General features: G+C 41.5%; 1 protein-coding gene across 1 annotated transcript in view; it reads left to right on the forward strand.

Annotated features, from left to right (window-relative positions):
• The first annotated feature begins 5,609 nt into the window (after positions 1 to 5,609).
• The window catches only part of LOC109039650 (uncharacterized), a 141,606-nt gene continuing 128,957 nt past the window's right edge, over positions 5,610 to 18,258 (forward strand). The window contains exon 1 of the mRNA XM_019055240.2: positions 5,610 to 5,858. The gene's annotated coding sequence lies outside the window, so the exon portion shown is untranslated. The remainder of the gene's footprint in view (positions 5,859 to 18,258) is intronic.

Raw genomic sequence — 18,258 nt, forward strand, 5'->3', positions numbered from 1 at the left:
GCTCAATAACATTCGAGACAAGTTGAATAAACGAAATCATAAATAAGAGAGAAAACAAGCAGGAAGCTCCAACGCATTCGCGTCGGAAAGCGGCTCTGGCGACGGTAGTTGTTACGCGTTTACGGTTTCCTTGGTAACCTTTGTTTGCTATCAGCTGATGTCGAGTAGTATGACTAGGAAGCTCCAACCACGGCATTCTTCGAAAAAAGCGCGAAAACTTTTAGATTTGAATTTTCAAATTTTAAACGTAAAGTACATTTTTTCCAAAGCGAGATTAAAGCACAGACCCGTTTTGAACTATTGACAGTATCACCATGATTCCAAAAATACACTACACAACATAGCATTTGCTCACAGGAAAAAGATATCAATTAAAATAAAATCAGTCCCCCCTAAACAGCAGAAAATGGCGCCGATTCCATCAACCAACGCGCGGTCTCTCCAATGTAACATGGTCCAATGATACTCCCCAGCTGGGACCGTCCGGAATAGCAGCTCTAGTGCAAGCACCAGAGCCGCTAAAAATAAAAATACAGTTTTTCAAGACGTTACGTTCCATCAGATTTGATCCGAAAAATAGAGCAAATAGAGTAAAATTTTAAGAATTTTCTAGGGAGGCTAGGGGGAGGGGGGAAGGGAAAGAGGCTACGTTAACCCCCCCCCCCCACCCCCGGATGGCGAACGCTAGAGCTTGCCCTGTCACTGAACCCACCGCACGCCACTGTATCTTTCCTTTCTCTCCTTCTTCTTCTTTGTCAGTTGAGTTTCAATCCATGGCTAACACCAAAATTTAACTACAGGTGTTTTTAACATCAAAATACAATTTTGGAAAATGAAACGTTTTTTAACCCTTGGATACCCAAAACTTTCTTTTTGCGCCAAGTTCCATCTCGGGTCAAATCGACCCGTATTTCAACATATTGATTTCGATAGTTTTTGATGCTTTATCTGTTATTTAAATATTTTGGAAGATGATAAATATTTTTTTTTAAATTTTCACCTTTTACGTAACGTACTGGCGCTTTCTCACCATCTTTGGCTGTGTTGCTCAGGTAGCCCTTCAAACACCAAAACTAACGAGACGGACGGAACCAACACAATATGGAAACAGAGCAAGGGAAAGGACGCATGTTGATGACGGCGCAGAGATACAACTATTCGTACTTGATGGATGTCCGTGTTGCATCTGCAAAATTGAAGGCGCGATAGCGTGACGCGAGGCTTAAACTCGCAATGCTCCGTTCTAAGATCTCAATAACGTGACCCATAGACTCGGGAGAAAAATTAAAGAAAACTCGGACTGATTACGTCTCTCTTATCTTCAGTTCCGTGGACACTCAATTTTTCCCCCTTTTGTTCAATTTGATGTCTGATTATGTTTTTTTTAGGGGGGGGGGGGGAGGATTAGTAGACCCGTATCTGAAGCTCGTAAGTACCGGCTTCATAACTTCTCCAGGGACATAGTTGGGCTAGTTTGACCCGGCTCAGGATTTCTAGGAGTATATGTCAAAAAGAATTTCATGACGCTCGATTTATTTCTTTTTTTCAATTTTATGTCTGATTTTTTCTACGATGTATTTGAAAACCTACATATCTACAGCTCGTACTCGCCGACCCAATACAACCCATGGGGCACGTGTTTTTAGCAAGCATTGGGTAAAATTGACCCGGCTGGAGCATAGACTGGTTAAGTGGTATTTTTTCCCTGAATCACGTTTTGAAATGGGTTCCATATTTGGATAGTCTAGTGGTATTGTGCAGCCACAAGCTGTTACGATTTTCTTTAGAGGTTAGGGCCTCCTGAGACGTATGGAAAGGACTAGTTTTTACAAACCGCGTGCGTTATTGGAAACAGAAGCGGATGCAGCAATTTGGCAACATCGGATTTCCTCCATTAAAACCTATGTTAAATAATCGATTCTTGTCGGGGCACCAGGCCCCTCCAAGAATCGATAAAGTTCCATGGGTTTAAATGGAGAAAAAAGTATGTTACCAATTTGCTGGATTCGCCAATGATTGGAAATCGATCGAGAATCGCTAAAGAAAGGCGAAGAGGGGTAACTGCGGAGTTTGAATCTCACCCTTCTTCAGAAAAAAATCGAGTTACAGAGTTGTTCAATTTATAAAAAGTTACATACGTTGAAGTTTGAAGTCATTGAAATCTGTCTCCGAATTCATGAATGTCTTAATGCACATAGTTCCGTTTGGCAGAAATACGTCCATTTTATCCGCACATGTTAGCATGTTACCCAGCTTCGAGCGTTGAATTTGTGGTTGATTTTGAGGTGATACGAGAGGTGAGAGAAACAAGGTCGCTTGACAAATTTAAAAAAAAAAACCTATTTATTTAACGAAAATGTTGATCGAAATTTTGAATATCATAATGACATTAATGCAAATATGAAGGCGGGTTGTCCGATAACGTCATCAACGGGCACTAATATAACGTTTGATTTGGTTTATTAACAGGACCAATAGCATGGGCTTTCCGCTCCCCAAAATTGAAAATTTCCTCTCAGCTATCCTGATATCATTTAATAATTCAGGACGTATCCTCTCTAGCAAGAATTCACCACGAAAAAATAATTTCAATTCTAAATAATTATTGTGAACTTAGTTGTTCGGAGGTATCCGTTCAAGTTGATCTAAAGGTTCAAGTGCTTCCGACGCCTTGTAGACGGTTATAGGACATTTCGTCATCGATTTTTTGTCCGCGCACCTGTTTTTCCCAGTAATTTATACGTCCGCGCGTTTTTTCGGCACGGAGGTTTTGGTTCACGTGCCAGTTGAGACCCAAAGTTAATTGGTCCACATGTAAATACAAACGACAATTACTTACGACGTCTTTTGGTTGTTTGATCCAATGGAGAATAATGTATAATTGAGATTTTTGGTAAAAATGATGGAGCGTCAATTCTATTGGACAAAATTCACTAAAACTCTCTACACCTCTTTGGTGCAACAGGACTTAATTATCTTTCAAGAAATTCTCACCTTGTTATACCTGAACCGGATGAACCTCTTGATTTGCCTCAGCTAAAGGCTCTTAGATTTTTTCTGTGTACGAAAGTATCTTGATTTATTTTGCGAGGAAGCATCTATACATTTAAAGGATGCCTTAATTCTTAATACGTTCAATTTCGTATAATATTGTGCAACACCTCTGTTGTGAAATAGTTGCTTCAGGCGCCGCGCCGCCGCACGGCGGGCGGGCGGTCAGCGCGAAACGCGCATTGGCGCCTACAAACCTAAGTAGATACTTCAAGCATTGCGCAATGCCGCGAGAAGTATCCACTTAGGTTTGTAGGCGCTAGTGAGCCTCTCACGCTGGCAGCACGCCGCTCCGCTCTGTTAGGCTCTAATATTTATACTCGCATAGTCAGCGTTTTTTAACTGATGATTTTGTAATGTTTGCACACTCTGCATTGATTATTCTCATTTAAATTGATGGAAAAAACATAAGTATCAATTTATCAAAGGAGAGTAATAATATAATGTGTCTTTTTTAAATATTGGTGGTTCCGTGTCAAATTTAATGATTTTCAAGGCACTTTAATTTTTTATTTTACATTTCTTGCTTTTACTGTGCTGCAGCGAGGTGTACGCGCAACCAAACGCTCAAAATTTGACGTATTTGACTCTAAAAGATCGACGCACAAATGTGTTAAAAGTAAAGATTGCGTGCTTCTTGGTTTTTTCCCTCTTTTATTCATTTTTGCAGTTTCTTTCGGCACAACTCTGGCTCATTGAGTTGGAAAAACCAGGTGGGTGAGGGAGTGGGGGGGGGGGGGGCTGCCGTATTTAGGTAAAACACCGTATTAACACCCAGATTGCTAAATTGCCTTTGATAATATACGAATTCTTAGGAAAGCTTGCTTTCATTTTTCCTCCGATTCACAGGAGAATTTCATTTGCTACTGGATATGTATAAAGAATCTGAAAAATTAAAGGACTAATGACCGAAATTCACTGGAATACGTAGTCTCACCCTAGTGTTTAGGGCATCGAAATCGCGTCAAAAATGCGGTCAAAATCTGTTTGTAAGATCCGGACAAAGAGATCTGTAAAATAAGACGGGTAAAATGCTGGCACCGCAGGACTCACGTCATAATCCGATTAGAGTGCTGGTCCAGCTATACCGCGACAGTACTTAAATATAGGAGGTTAAAGATTTTACTACAGTTAGAATAAATGATCATCTACCAAGTTCTGTCAAGGAAGTTTCCTGAAATTTTGGGCAAGTTTAGAGTGTCATCTAACCTAACCTTCGAATGCTCCAACTGCGTTCTTCCTTAACGCAGCAGTGCGCAAGCGCAATTACACATACTGCTCTACCATGTCGCGAGGCTTATTTGGACGTATTTCTGCCAAACGGAACCATACGTATTAAGACATGAGCCCTATAAGACTCATAAGTATGTATGCATAACAGGGCTCACGTCATAATGCACATAGTTCCATTTGACAGAAATACATCCATTTAATCTTACCGTGCTACGGTAGAATGCCGCATGAGTATTCGAACGTTGCCAATTTTCTCATGATAAAAAATTTATTTTGGAAGAATGTTATGCGTACTTTCCTTCGAAATTTTCAGGTATTTAATACACCGCGAACAAAATCATCTGAAAAATTGAAGAGACATTTTTTCCAACTTTCCCTTTAAATTCATATTTCATCGGAGGAACTTCGGCAGCACCTGAAGGTTAATGCGGCGTTTTTCCTTAGCACGGCAAAATTGTCAGCTATAGAGCGGTAAGCGGCAGTGGGTCCCTAATCAGCAAGTTGAGCGCTTTGTCGCACAATAGAACGCCCCATCTGAAGAGTTCGGATACGTCATTTTTGACTAAAACTGCGAATTCTGATATTTATATCGTCACGTTGTAAATTTGAAGGCTTTCAATTTGACAGAAATTTCCCCAAAACATGCATGCAACCATTTTTAAACCTTTGCGTTTAGTATTGACGAAGATGTATAAGGCTTTGAAGATTCCGCATCATGTCCGATTTCTCTTTACGACTCGTTCTCCCCCGCGCCGCACAGTGGATCGAATCAATAGAAGAGGTCGGACAGCGTTTGGAAAATTACACTCCGAATTTACTCCATTTATACAACATTTTGAGGCTCTAAATGTGATCCCACTAGTTTCCTCGTGAAATTTTCTTGTGGGCGCACCTCTCAAATTTTAAAATGTGACGAAATAAACATCGAAATTCGCAGATTTAGTAAAAAATTTCATGCCCGGCCTCTCTAGTTGACTTGAGCCACTGTGCGCCGGGCCACCGAATGAAGAGCTAAGTGGTTTGCGTGCTTCGACAGTGCATCTATAAGTGGTTTGGTTATAAAGCGCGACTTAAATGTCGCACCTCTGGCGTAAGGGCGTATCCCGAACTCCGCATGAGCCCCTGATTGCATGGATTTATATGTAAAACAGGGCTCAAGTGGAAATTGAGACATGCTCTTACATCATAGGAGCGATGAAATGTCGCACCTCGAGCCGCGCCTCCGCGCACCGGGGTCCAAAAGTAGCTCGCCAGGCTCGGCCGTCGCGGCGCTATCAAGGCAAGCAAATTAGGACGTTCAAGACAAGACAGTTACGCAAGGCGACAACTTCCTACGTACAGTCCGCTTCCATTCCGTTCCTCCGACTGCAACGGCAACGCGGAACCACACACCGCGAACCATTCTCGTGATAACGACTGTGAGTTCCCGTCCCTGCTTCGTTGCGCGAAAAAAACCTGGTGCAGTGAAGATTTTTCTCCGCGTTTCAACCCTTAGTGAACGTGCTTTTTTCTCGTGTATCTACACTCAAGTCCGTTCTACAGCTTCCTGCCACGTTGCCTGGCCTTGACTTCAGGTGAGGCTTGTATTATTATATATCGTTGCTTTGCTGTGTTGCCGGTTCGCGGGAGAAATACGATCGTGCAAGCTGGTGCTAGCGCGGGCAATATTCGCGCACGCGTTGGCAGTGCTGCTTTTACAAAGACGCCGGGTTTTCTAGATATGTCATTGCGAAGTACGCTCAGGAGGCTAATTTTTACATGAAATCTGGCAACATTGCTATGTTGCGACGTCGCACCTTCGGGGAAATCTGACTCGTTGTTTAAAGCAAATTATTAAGTGTCGCGTAGGTAAAGAATGTGAAGAATTCAGACAAAATGAAGATCACGGTGGAGACTAAAATCGTTCAGCACAGCAAAAAAAGCGAATTTTGAGTAGAAAAAAGTAGTGCAATGTGGTCTGCTGTTAATGCTGAACATTTTCAATCACTGCCAAGAATATCGGGTCAAAATTATAATCCGTAATTTCCATCAATATCGATATTATTGTAGCGTTTAAAATTAGATGCATTAAGGCTGGCAACAGCACTAGTAAAGTTTAACAGAGTTTTTCGAAAATTTGAAATTTATCGCTGTTTAATTTTAGAATGCTTTAAAAGAGTTAACTTTTGGAGCTCCTGGCTGTTCTTTTTAACAAAAAATGCTCCAGGAAAATTATACAATAAAACCCTCGTGGTTTTTTTTATAATTTTTTCATACTTAACAATAAATCTCACCCGTAAAAATATGACGTGCGTTTGCTCTCACGTGCCTTTTTCTAGGCCGGAGATCCTGGATTTGAATGGAAAAATCTGTGCACCAATTAAATGCGTGCGTGCATGAAAGTCATTCGCTGAGTGCTATATCAGAGTAGTCGGTAAAAAGAAAATGTTCATCTCTGAGTTCTGGATGAAAGTGATTTTTATGTTCGACCCAAAAGAATTGTATGGTCCGTTGAATTTTTAAAACTTCTTTTTCGCCGAAAAAATCCAGCATAAACAAACGGCATGTGTGATCTGACAACAATGAAAGGAACGAAAATATTAACAGAAATAAAACATTGTAGAGACTCCGTACCAGCTAGTCAAGCAGAGAAAGGGGGTGAGGTAAAAATTAATTTCGAAGATCATTCGCCAGATGATGATGGAGGAGCAACATATAACGTATTTTCAAATGATGACTGATGAATAACAAGTTGAATTATTTGCAAAGGAAGTTTATCGGACCGGTCTCTGATTTCGTTATGTTTATTAGAGGAAAAAACGTGACTCAGTTGCAGTGTTAAGAAATTTCCACTTTATGTGTACTTTCCATGAAAAACTGAGCAATTCTAACTGAAAATATCACGGAGAAGAAAATAATACCCTATAAATTTGGCCCGAATACTGCATGGGGCCAAATTTTGCGATAAGGAATTGCTTTTTCTAGCTCGTTTTAGAAACGACATAAATGTCATTAAAATCCTCATACGAATAGGTGTCTTCATGTAGGAGCCAAAAATGTTTTTTTTTTGGGGGAGCCTCAATTTCCCCGCACACTAGTGTGAATGCATAGTACTATTCCACCATTCTGGTACTTCTCTGGTTTTCCTCTTACACGAAAAAATTATTGCGTCGTAATATTCTTGTAAAACATTGAACCGTCACGTCGGAGCAAATGCAGTTTTGAAATACAGTTCCTTCACCCTGGCAACAATGATCTCTGAGCAGAGTGTGTGTGTGTGTGTTTTTTTTTTTTTTTTCATCATCAATGAAGGAAAAGTAATGTCGATCCCCGAAAGTAACTTTTACCACATACAAACAGTCTGCATGTAATAATTGTTGCCTCTGAGTGAAGAGCTCATGCATTACAGTGCTGCATATACGATGGACGTATCAAGTGGCATGTATGACTCTATAGAAGCAATGCATCAAGGAAAAAAGTTGCTGCATGAGTCGCACCGCTCAATCGTCTCACGCTTTTGCTTATCACTGAGATTCAGTGCCCGACACATTCACAGCTACATTCAAGGTACGCAAGTTCGCCTACTCATTCCTGTCGCGTCGGCTTAGCAGTACCAGTTTTAAGGTGATTCGTCAAGCTCTCTGACGTGGTCGAACTATAGCATGCGACATATAGCATCGATTTGGTCAAAAATTTTGGCAGATTATGAATTTTGAACCAAAAAATGACGATATACCCTGCGCATGAGCATAAAGAATCATTTTAAGTACAAAAATTGGAAAATTTCAGAAAAATGAAAGCAGAACCCTATTTGGAAAAGAAACTTCGCATTCGATCCAGAAATCGATAACGGTATTGAATGCGAGGTTTTTTTTCGGAACAGGACTCTGTTTTCAGTTTTCTGAAGTCTTTCAGTTTTTTGGTTTGAAATGATTCTTTGGGCTCATGCGCAAGGGCTATCGTCCTTTCTTAGGCTATAAGTTCAAAATTTGCCGAGATTTTTTACCCAATCGATGCGATGTAACCCAAGCCAGTTTGACCACGTCAGAAAAATTGACGAATCACCTTAACAGAGAGAAAGGAGTACTGCGGGTTGTATAATAGTTATTTCTGAAATAGCGCCTTCCCTAGGAGCGTCTCATCTCGTTTTCATCATGACTTAGGGAGGTATAAGGAGATCCTTGATATAGCATCATAAAAAAGACATTTATTTTGACGAATCAAAAGACACAGGACATGGTCCTATGTAAATATGTAAATGGGATTACAATTATTTGTCTCCATTAGTTTGCGTGCTTCCTGGTTCCTTAAATAGCTTTCATTAATATATGAGCAGATAACATATTTCCTTGCAGCAATACACGAGCAAGAATGGATTCTTGCTGATTTAACAATTAAATTATTGAAAATATGTTTGACATTTCAAATGTACATTGTACAGTACTGGAAAGCTAATTTAACCACGGGGGTTGTTGTATTAGCATTTTTTTGTTGTGAAGTCTACATTGAAACATGTAGGACACTTTTTTTAACTACAAAATTGTTAAATCAGTAATTTCATTTTTTCTGTGTAATGCGTCCAAACAGACACTGTTTCTATACGTCTTACAATTTTACCGAAAATTAACGAAATGAGAGATCGAGCCGCATCTGAAAATGTGAAGAACCATTACTTAACAGATATAAACCCTATAATAAGAACTAGTATGAAAGTATTAACTAATAGAAGTTCATTTATAATATTAAATAATTTCATAGAAAACATGAATGGGTCTCATTGTGTTCCAATAGATAAGTTTGAGTGCACGACAAAAAATTAATCCAAGAACTTTTTAATTTATGATTTTTTACGTCAAATAAATAATAATCTAGTCAGAAAAGCACCCAGAATTTTGAATAAGCATAAACTAATTAGCACGAAGCTAGATAATTTTTTTCCACCTTGTTAAATTTCTAAGACTACGACCGTTTCCTTTCCATTTACTTGCACGTTTATAATACCTTAAATCATTCGAATATTTCGTTTGAAACGCACATTTTGATGCGATTAATTTGGGGCTCCCAAGAGTTCCTCTCGTCTCACCCTCACAGACATTTTCCCGAAGTTCAAGAATTCTATCTTGCCTCACCGTCCCCCCTCGGTACCATGCTTTCTCCTAATCAATGTTACGGTTTACTCGCTTGTCCTTCCCTGACAAAGTACATCGTTACGCTGCCGTGCTAAGGAAGAACGCCGTATGAACATTCGAGAGTTGCCAAATTTCACTTGATAAAACATGTATTTTTGACGACATTTATGCATATTCGTCCTTGAAATTTTCAGATATTTTTGATTGAATTGCGTGTAGAATTGTCTGAAAATTCAAGAAAAAAATATGCACAATTTTCCCACTAAATTCGAGTTTTATCGAAGGAAACTCGGCAACGTCTGAAGGCTCATACGGCGTTCTTCCTTAGCAAGGCAGTACGGTATGATGGGTCTTTGAATAACGTATACGAGATGGAAATCGGTTGGGTAAGAAACTCCTTCAAATCGAATCGATGCAACAGGCGTGCCTCTGAAGCTGGTCCCAGCTCCAGATATCCTCTAGTCCTCCTATCCCCAGGCTTTAAGGTAGGATCCGAAGATCGTGTTCACACATGCGAATATTATTAAAAGGTGAAAAAAAGTATTTCAAAGGTAAAGACAATCATTCGTGTTTCAATGGCCGTTTGTGAATATTTCCCAAGAATAAAGCTACAGATGTCAAGAGCTGGAGAATGTTTGTCTCTTGGTTATCTACTCATTCGTCATCTTAGCCATTTTTTTTTAAACTACCAATGCTATTCAAACTCATTCTCAACATTTTCAGCTGACATTGCATTCAAAATTTGAGAATTTGGAAGCTTTCGCTCTTGTGAAGAGGACCGAAACTGGATGAGGCAAATTTTCGTAAAACGATCATTGGCTCATCGTCTTTTCCAATTTTAAAACATTTGGAGCAGGTCTGATTTACAGACCGCACATATCCTGTCATATCGATGGTAAAACCACCAGACCGCGTATCCCGTTTGCTGTGTTTGAAAATTTCCGCTCTCATATTATTTTTTTAAAGGAAAGCAAATCAATATCATTCCTTGAAGTTAACGCAGCATTTCCTTCGCACTGAGAAGAAAAGTCACGGTAGCTTTCATAAATTGACGTTTGGTTTTCCCATTTTAAAAAATACAGCATGACAGGAAGTCTGAAACGTCTCAAATCGAGAAACGTGGTCTTGTAGTTTTACCGTCGATTTATGGATTACATTCAGCAAAAAAGAACCAGAGAAATTACAGCGTTGTAAAAATGTTGCTTCTTCATAACTATCCAAAAATTCTCTCAAAATAGCAAATAGTTTTGGCTCCCCACCATAAAATTGTCAGTTTTAAAGAAAAGTAGTTGTGTAATTTTTTCTAATTGTACATATCTGCCGTGCTAAGGTAGAACGCCGTATGAACATTCGAGAGTTGCCAAATATCCCTCGATAAAATGTTTATTTTTGCGGAAAGTTATGAATATTTTTCCTTGAAATTTTCAGGAACTTTAGGTGGAATTGCGAACAAAATTATATGAAAAATTGGAGGAAAAATATTAATATGTTTACCAGGAAATTCGTGTTTTATTGAAGGAAATTTGGCAACGCCTGAAGGGTCATACGGCGTTCTTCCTTAGCACGGCAGATATGTTAAGTATTTTTATAACCAAAAGAGAAGTTGCACGATTTGGAAAGCACTGTAATCGAGATGGTTCCTTTTTGCTGAATGCGATTAATATCTCCTGCTACTACTTTGAAAAAATGAAATTTACTTGATTTTTGTCTAAAAAAACTGCTAAATTTTCCCAGACGATTCTGATCCAATATTCTCTCTGTCACGTCACGGCGACGTGCCTTTCCCAACCTCGTTGCTGAATTCAGCACAATGTCTGCAAGTAACGGTTCTACTCATTTCGAAGCTGTATCGACGAGTCGGAAAGAAGAAAAAGAAGCGGCCAGACAGACAAGAGCCTATAAAAGCTAATTGAAGCAGAGGGAAGATATGCAAGGGACTGGAGGAGTGTTAATGACATAATGGAGGGATATTAAATTTGCTTGAGCACGGACCAATCGGACCGTTGGCCCATTTATGGAACTCGTGCGGCCGACGCGACGCGTCGCGACGCGCTGCGCGCCGTCGTTGGCGGCCACTTTGAAGCGTCCATGTAACGTGATCGCCGGGGATGCAGTTGCAGTGCAGACGGAGTCCACGGCTCAAGCGGTTTAGAATTTGATGCCAAATCAAGAAGAAAAAAGAAAAAAGAACTAATGAAACCTACACTGAAAAAAATATGGTAGATTTTACCATACTTTGACACAGTGATACAAGTATGATAATAAACACCAGACTATATGGTAACATTTACCATTTTGGTAAGTATCACCAGAGTTCTGGTGAATACAACTATGATTCTGGTTATTTACACTGAATTGTATAACTGTAAAAATCAAATAGACTAATGGTAGATGTTACCGTACTTTTTTTTAGTGTTCATTCGGCGAATAAAGGAGAGGAGTGATAATGTTCAGAAAAATGGAATGGAAAATGGAATATTCTCGATTTTCAGACATAAGAATGAGACTGCATTTTAACATTCAAAATTTCCAATCGCAAATTGTGAGTTCTCTACAAAAAGGGGTGGAGCATTTCGAACTGGAAAGTTCACTGATTTCTCTTCAGACGGCACGGACAAAAAGTGTTAGTGGGTATCCCCTAAAAACGCGGTACCCAATTTGTAGATGATATGGGCATTTCTAATTCTTTGTGGTAATACCGCAACTCGAGTTGGGGTAGTGCCGCAACATGCAAAGTTTAAAAAAAAGAAGAAATTTAATCACCTTAAATTTCGTTTTTTGAACTTTGCCCGAAATTTTCCCTCTGCGAGACCACCTAAATTTACATATTTGGTAACGCTTAGTTCCAGCGTTCTACTTGGCCTATTTTCATGATTTTTGCGGTTTTCAATCGGCTATTTTCTCTAGGTAAGCCCGGTGCGATCAGATTTTGAAAATAGTGCTCAAGTTTTTTTTTACATAAGAGTAGATCAGGGAGCTTAGAAAGGAGGGCAAAATTTGAAATTCCCGCCACCGAAAAATGACGGGAATTTCGAAAAAAAGGACTCGAATCTCAAACTTTACAATGTAAGGTGTAAAGAAACTTTCAGAGAATCCGGTTACTCGTGAATTAATAGCCTGCAGTTTCATTTAATCGCGTTGCGCCGCAGTCGTATGCATACATTCGCATCGAGCAACTATTTTAACTCCTAGGAGATCAAATTGCATAGCTACGAAATTGAAGGAGTTTTGAATACACACACCGATTTGTGGCGTTGCGCGGTTACTGCATGGTATTGCCTCCTAGAGGTGTGCTTTTACGTGCCAACGAGTTTATAAAATGACAAGTGGCGAGGTGTGAATGATCGATTATCTTATGTACAATTACATAAGGGAGCAATAGCATCATACATTCATACCTACTAGGGCTGAGTTTTTGGTGATGTAGTGAGCTAAACAAGATTACCAAACTTCGGTACATTTGCGAAACGAAATATCCAACACATTGTAGAACATGCATCTAGTGGGTAGGTCAGCAGTTGAATTTTGGAATCCCGAAAGTAAAATCCTCCACCGTTGCACTGGAATAAAAGCTACGGGCTATATAGACATACCGTCCATTCCGGGCTCATAGGCCGAAAGTCCCGAGTGCTGCAGCCGTATAGCTTCGATTGCTGCGGGTGCTAAGCCCGTATTTTTTGGGCTCTGAGCCCGCAATGCGGACGGTATGTCTATATACCCCGTAAGTACGGCTTTCACGGCCGGAGGTTTTTTTTTCAGTGTGCCAAGACAGAAATGGAGGGTCTCTTGTCTCTTGGAGAGGGGGTCAAAAAATCCGAAATTAATCGTTATGTAATTTATGAACGGGCGAGGATCACGACAGAATGGCAACCAGAAAGGAAGGCAGACAAGATGACTAGACGAAATCAGAGCAAAAGCAGCAGGAGACTGATGGACAAAGACAGGAGACCGCGAACCCTAGCTTCAAATGTCTGAAAATCAAATCCTTGAAACCTGAAATCCGTATCCTGCCACAGGGACAGGCCAAGCCCGAGAGCTTGCAAATTGGCTATTCTAAATTCTAAATTTTATGAACGGGCCACGAAGTGCTCTCTCGATTGGAGAAGTCAAGATCGGAGGAAGGAACTTTGGAGTCGGGCGGGGAGGTCGCGGTAAAAGAGCAATCTCCAGTCGTCAAGTAATTTTATAATTGGCCGGACGGGGGGAGGCATTGATAACTAAATTCTAAATTCTAAATTTTATGAACGGGCCACAAAGTGCTCTCTCGATTGGAGAAGTCAAGATCGGAGGAAGAAACTTCGGAGTCGGGCGGGGGGGTCGCGGTAAAAGAGCAATTTCCAGTCGTCAAGTAATTTTATAATTATCCGGACGAGCGGGGGGAGTAGGGGGGGGGCATTGATAACTCATAGGATAGGGATGGGATCGGAAGCGGTGAATCCTCAGTGGGCAGCGCGTGTGGGCCGAGAAGGGACATTCCTTTGCGGGAGTTGGATTATTAAGACGTCGGGCACGACGGCGGACGGGGACGGCGGACGCGGAGCCGGGCAGACCGGGCGGAATGCAGGAGCTCACCGAGACCGACTTGGGCATCGGGATCGGACCACCGCCACCGACGGCGACGGCGACCACGTTCCAACCCCCGAATACCCTCATGCACTCGCTCGGCCGAGACCGCGAACCACGATCCACCGGCACCGAGCAACGGTCATCAATCGGACCGACTAACCTCACTCATCGCGACCCCACCGGCCCACCGTCCATCGGCTTCCTGTCCCCGAGTCCCCAGGCATCTCTCTTCCTTGCCACATCTGCCCCATTACTAACTAAATAAAGGTCTCGATATGAGATCAAATTCCCGAACCAATTACCATCAAAGTCTCGGAGGTCATCAGTCTTAAAATCATTAGCCCTGTGTCCACTTGTCAGAATGGCGTCAAAATGGAAGCTCAAAATGAATCGATTAATACGATCTGTTCGCGAAAGTTGATCAAAATAGAGTCGTGCCGCTCTATTTTGAGATGCAACACTCATCAATCGCATCCAGTCCCGACTTAGAGCCACTTATAGTTGAAATCGATTCATTTTCAGCTTCCATTTTGACGCCATTCTGACGAGTGGAGACAGCGCTAACACTTTCCTTAATTTTTAGGCCTCGATAGACGATCGAATTCCCGAAGCAATTCTGATCAAAGTAGCATCAAAGTGTCGGGAGTCATCAGTCTTATACTCATTAATTTGCTTCATTTTAAAATGAAAACTTGGCAGAAATGTTTCCTCTGGCAGGAAATGATGAATGGTGAGCGGTGGCACTCCGTTCTGATCTTACTTTGAACAAAAAAGTGCGGCCCGTCAAAATTTGACGGTAGATGGTGACCACCAGTCATCAACTTACGTCAGTACTTTGATCGGAATTGGTTCGGAATTTGATCGTCTATCCAGGGTTTATGATCAAATTCCCGAACCAATGACCATCGAAGTCTCGGAGGTCATCAGTCTTAAAATCATTACTTCCCTTAATTTTAAAAGGAAATCCTGGCAGAAATGTTTCGTGCGGCAAGGAATGATGAATGGTGGCACTCCATTCTGATCAAAATTTGACGGCCCGTCCAATTTTGATCAAAGAGGACTGTTACATGGTGACCATCCGTCACCAACTGGTCTGCTTTGATCAGAATTGGTTCGAAATTTGATCGTGTATTATACCTTATTGCCGCAATCACACGCTGAATGTGGCTTGAATGTGGAAGTCGTCGACCCGACCCCTGAAATTTGCGCGCATCGCGCATAATTCAGCATCAAGGCTCAGCGACCATCGGATAATGTCGGATTTGTCTAAACTATTCGAATTCATTTCATACAAATCTGGATGAAAATAACTCGATTTTGCGAGATCTCAGCCGTTGAGCGATGACTGTTGACTTCCATATTCAGCTGCCAAATTCAGCTTGTGATTTCTGCTTAGGGCAAATTTTCGCTAGTGGATTTGGTCAAAGTTTTTAACTTACTGCCAACTTCTGTTACGACAGGACGAAATTCCCGGTGGTTCAGGTTCCTGGTGGTTGGAGGTTTCCTCAAAATTCGATTGATCTGATTTTAATGAACTGACTGATTTAGTTCAAAAAGAAAAATCGTCTTTTTTATAAGGAAATAAACCAAGAGCCGTGCATGAGAGAGCAGTAGGTGAGCAAAGCAAAAGAGCTTCTTTTCAAACAAAACAAAACAAAATGAACTAAACTTGCAAACTTCCTTTCATAGGACACTAGAAAGAGGGACAGTTTTCTATCATAATCTCAAAATCCAATTTTTGACTCATCTTCAAGAGGAGAAGTGGCTGTTCTTAAAGGCAGACTGTATCGCGGGGCTCGGAGACAATCTCCCTCAAAATATTCGTCATAAGGGCCTTACAGGAGCCCTTTTAGCATTTGGGGACTCCATTCAGCTCTTTTTAGGAAATCTTGGAGAACCTCTCCGAACCTCTTTTGAACCTTCCAACCCCCACCCTCCTTTTATTCAGACAGGGTGTCCACTGAAAAAAAAAAATCTCGGTGTATTTACTAAGATAAGGGTAAAATTACCAAGAATTCAGGGTTCTATTTGATCCCAGTTTTTTCTTGGTAAAATTACCATTTAAGGAATTGGTAATTTTACCGAGAAATCTCGGTAAAATTATTGAACTTTCTCGATAATTTTACTGGACCTTGGAAAAAACGCCAATATTTTTTATCGACTGTGGTAGAATTACCGAGATAAAATGGCAAAGTTACCGGGAATTGATTACCAATAAAAGTGGTATTCTTACCTGAAAAAAACAGTAAAAATACCGGTTTTAGGTAAACGTACCAGTTTGTCTGTGTAAAATTACCAATCATTGGTAAAAAAGTGAGATGGTAAAGGTACCAACGGACCGTGGTAAAAACGCCGAGAATTTTTTTTCAGTGATCCGATTCCCCCTTTTGGCAGGCTCGCCCTTGCCCACCAGATAATTTGGAACCATTTCTTCCCTGTGCTTTCGATGATTTTTTTGTTATCATGCAAATATTGCAGCAGCTGTGCGAACTCAAACCATCGATTATACTCACTTTAACTGGAGCGCACTCTTATACCAGCGTGAAGGTGGCCTGAGTTTTATTCGGTTGATCTGAGGAGAGCATATTGTTGTTCTCAACTGGAGGTATATTCTCGAGACTTCACGCTGCTGCTATCCTCCCTTCGGTTTCGAAGTTTCTTTCGGAGGACAAAGCTTATATAAATTCGCCTAATGGTGACTGATCACCGTGGAATTGAGCGATTGGTTTAAGCGTCCATAGTCCATGTTCAAACTAGGGGTTTCAAAGAGGATCATCGATGGAACCAGTGGCGTAGGAAGGGGGGCCAGGGGGGGCCTGGCCCCCCCCAAAATTGGAAATAGTATCATCTGGCCCCCCCCCCCCCCCAGAAATTCTGGATGGTGCAAAAACACCATCTTTAACGGTAAGTCTCTGTCGCCGTGGCCCGTGAGAGGATGCCTCTGGCATAATTCTGGCATTCACTAAACATTTATTTCGCAATTTTCACACAAATGAGTGGTTAAAAGTGAGAAAATAAATGGAATAATTTGTTGAATGCAACAATTTCAAAGTATTTTAACCTTAAAATGCATAAAACTGGGTGAATTTTATGCAGAAATTGAAGGAAGATTAACGCCACAAGTGCCTCGAGATGCGCTCAAATAGAGTTAAAATTTCAAAAATTTTCCGGGGGAGGCCCCCCGGACCCCCCGCTGACCTGGGGGGTATTCCATACCCCCCAGACCCCCCGGTGGTGGGGGGCCAGGCCCCCCGGTGGTGGGGGGCCAGGCCCCCCCCAGCAAAATGGCCTAGCTACGCCTATGGATGGAACTGTTGACTGTTGCCTTTCATGGTGGCAGATGTGTTCGGGACACATCACAGATTCGGGGACTCTGAAATTTGTAAGGAATTGTGTGCAGAAATCCTCTATATTTTAATAAAATAATTTTTAAGGCGCTCGATGGACGGGGTGAGGAAGAGGATTAAGACGGTCAATGGGCTGGAGTCAGGAAGGGGAGTTCAAAGTTCTTTTTTGATTTGCTGTTAGTTTTTGATGAGGTTCTTTTTGTTTAAATTCTTAATTTACTTTCGGCAAATTCAATTTGTTTAGTCCAGGCGATTTCGACGATTTCGCGGTCGCGAAGCGGGCCTTTGGGGGCGCGCAGCTCGCCAGAGGTTGGGCCGCGTAGCGGCTAGGGGGCGAAGCCAACTAGTGGCTAAACGAAATTGAAGAATTAGGGCCAATTTTAGAGCCCCAGTGTAAACGTGGGCTGGACACTTAAGCAATCAAAAACTCGAGTAGCATAGTGCTCACCAAGACATTCATCAGTTATCATTAGGTAAAATTAATATTTTACACATTTTTTGACAGTCATTTTCGATGAAAAGTAGCGTTGACCGCCGAACTTAACTTATACCTCATCGGACTATATTTCTCCAATTGTTAGTAGGGGGTCTCTAAAATATATTGCCTCCGTTCTTAGCCTTTGAAACGCGGCAACTACGGCGGCGCTAGATGCGACGGATGAGCAACGGAAACGTGTCGGACGATTTTCGCGGAAACAGCAACGAGACCACGGCAAAGCCCGATGCCCGATTAACATCACTCATCACTCCCACCAAAGGATGACCGCCGGTCGCTCACCACTCACCAAAAGAGGAACCGACTCGCTATCAGATCCTTCAGGAGAGGTCCTCCCGAACTGAACTGTCAAGCTTCTTCTTCGTACTGTGTGAACGGTCCGAAAAAATTTAGGCTACAATTTCCGCCTGCATGCCACAGCACATTATAGCGACATGGGACAATAGGTGCTCTGGGT

Source organism: Bemisia tabaci, chromosome 2 (assembly GCF_918797505.1).
Source record: "Bemisia tabaci chromosome 2, PGI_BMITA_v3".
Lineage (NCBI taxonomy): Eukaryota > Metazoa > Arthropoda > Insecta > Hemiptera > Aleyrodidae > Bemisia > Bemisia tabaci.